Source organism: Temnothorax longispinosus, unplaced genomic scaffold, assembly GCF_030848805.1.
Source record: "Temnothorax longispinosus isolate EJ_2023e unplaced genomic scaffold, Tlon_JGU_v1 HiC_scaffold_940, whole genome shotgun sequence".
NCBI lineage: Eukaryota > Metazoa > Arthropoda > Insecta > Hymenoptera > Formicidae > Temnothorax > Temnothorax longispinosus.
The window spans coordinates 117-2,981 of record NW_027270824.1 but is presented as its reverse complement, the minus strand read 5'-3'; the positions used below and the strand labels follow the sequence as shown (position 1 = coordinate 2,981).

Below are 2,865 nucleotides of genomic sequence, written 5' to 3'. Positions count from 1 at the left end.
GGTAAATCTGAAGAATAATGGCCTCCTCACCGATTTCGTTCAACTTGGGCTCAATCGACGCGTTTTTGCACGAAACGACCGAATCTGGCAGAAAAAAGTGTCGCTCTGCCCCGCGAAGCGAGATATTAACGGTTAAAGTTGACGACTATCAGGTTATGAGACCTGTCATACCGACGCGATGTAGCAACTGGTAGCGACCACGAACATGCCCTGCGGCCACATGCGCATGCTCCGTAGCCGCACGCGCATGCAAAAAAAGGTCACGTGACAACTGTCTGCTTGGTAAGTACATATTTATGTGTACTTTTCACATACCAACTATTCTCTGCTTTAACAAATTATTTATGTTTTGTTAACTTAAACGCTTAATAACTGTAACAGAAATAATTTGTTAAAGCAGAGAATAGTTGGTATATGAAAAGTACATGTAAATATGAACTTTTCATGTACCAACTATTCTCTGCTTTAACAATTTTATTTCTGTTTCGTTAACTTCAACACTTAATATCTGTAACATAAATAATTTGTTAAAGCAGAGAATAGTTGATATATGAAAAGTAAATATTTAGGTAATTATTCACAAAAAAACCTAGGTCCACCCCCACGCTCCCCCTGCTTTCGGGGGAGGTGCGGTAGTCCCGAAATAGTTCACGCATACACTTTCCACGCGAACCGAGGTTCACGCACACCCCCCCGTGCTTTCGGGGGAGGTGTGGTAGTACCGAAATAGTTCACGCATACACTTTCCACGCGAACCGAGGTTCACGCACACCCCCCCCGTGCTTTCGGGGGAGGTGCGGTAGCCCCGAAATAGTTCACGCATACACTTTTCACGCGAACCGAGGTTCACGCACACCCCCCCCGTGCTTTCGGGGGAGGTGCGGTAGCCCCAAAATAGTTCACGCATACACTTTTCACGCGAACCGAGGTTCACGCACACCCCCCTCTGCTTTCGGGGCTACCGCACCTCCCCCGAAAGCACGGGGGGGGTGTGCGTGAACCTCGGTTCGCGTGGAAAGTGTATGCGTGAACTATTTCGGTACTACCGCACCTCCCCCGAAAGCACGGGGGGGGTGTGCGTGAACCTCGGTTCGCGTGAAAAGTGTATGCGTGAACTATTTCGGGGCTACCGCACCTCCCCCGAAAGCACGGGGGGGGTGTGCGTGAACCTCGGTTCGCGTGAAAAGTGTATGCGTGAACTATTTCGGGGCTACCGCACCTCCCCCGAAAGCACCCCCCAGCGGTTGAAAAAGCGTGGAAATTAACATAATTTATGATATTAACATAAATTTATGACAAATTAATAAATTATTTAATAGAACATAATGTGATAAGTAATAAAATACATTGTCCAAAGTACAATAATAAATTAAAGTTAAACAGAGATAATTTCTCATTTCGTTGACAAAAAGTATTATATGAGAAAAGTAAACATAAAAATATGTGGAGAAACAATGCACATTAAAAGGAAGTGTTAGATTTAATACATGGTTTAGCAGATCTAACTTAATCTTGAAGTTATGTAGCCTCCGAGACATCTGCTTCATCGTCCACAGTCTTCGGTGGATACAAGTCCGCAATTGCACGGAAAAACTGCTTAAGCGATCTTCATAAGCATGAACGCGTTTGAAGAGATATTCAGCTAAATATCCCACTAAATGCGAAGAACGCGTTCCATACCGTGGGATATTAGCCCTTACTTCTCTCCAAACACGTTCAATGTTCTGAGTGTGGGCTCCTGAATAGACAAACAAATAGAAATTAGTAATGCTAAAGTTTAGTGTTGTGTATTTCGAATGCATATGTTGCTCTTTATATTTGCAATGTAATTACCAGTATCTGGGTCGACGAAATTCATCGAGTGATTTACTGTCAGATGTTGGAAGCCTTCACTGTTTAAACAGTTGTACGACTTCCAACAATCCGACATTATCGTCGTCCCAGGTAGAATCCACTCCTTGATCAGCTCAAGCAGAGTTTTTTCCGTGCGGTCTTGCACTGGCACAATAAAAATTTTTTTTGTGCCACGTTCGTATCCACCGAAGATCCACTTTCCGTCGATTATTCGGCCACGATTGTACTTCCTTTTGCCGATTTTTGCTTCGTCTATTTCGACGATTATATTGGGACCTCCAAGTTTCGTCGAATTCTTTTCGGCCCAATATATGCAAACCTATTATAACAAATCAACATATCAAATTCTATAAATATATAGATATCTATTGAACATATATTCATTGTATTAAGGATATTAATTTATACTTACTTCTCGGCAAAAAGAAATCCAGTCAACAACCGAGTGCTGAGAAAGTTGCAACTCTGTGCACATAAACATAAGTCTCGGAGGTCTCAACATAATAAAATATGCAGTCATCCTGCATATTGTTTCCAAGCTTAATTTAGATTTGCTGAACCATGTATTAAATCTAACAGTTCCTCTAAATGTGCATTGTTTCTTTACATATTTTTTATGTTTATCTTTCTCATATAATGCTTTCCGACAACGAAATGAGAAATTATCTCTGTTTAACTTTAATTTATTATTGCACTTCGGACAATATATTTCGTTGCTTATCACATTATGTTCTATTAAATAATTCATTAATTTGTCTTTATCGTGAGTCACTGCCAAAAACTCGTGCAGCTGCATTTTGACACGATGACTTATGATAAAACAAAAGACTATCATTTCAAATTATGTTTACACTTCTGACTTATACCAACCAAACAGTTGTCACGTGATCTGCTGCATGCGCGTGCGGCCACTGAGCATGCGCGTGTGGCCGCAGGGCATGGTCGTAGTCGCTGCATCTCGTCGGTATGACAGGAATCATAACCTGAATCCTGTCAACTTTAACCGTTAAT

General features: G+C 41.6%; 1 pseudogene; it reads right to left on the bottom strand.

The window, feature by feature from the left end:
• Positions 1–1,448: 1,448 nt before the first annotated feature.
• LOC139825109 (uncharacterized) lies at positions 1,449–2,663 on the bottom strand (annotated as a pseudogene).
• Between the last annotated feature and the right edge of the window lie 202 nt (positions 2,664–2,865).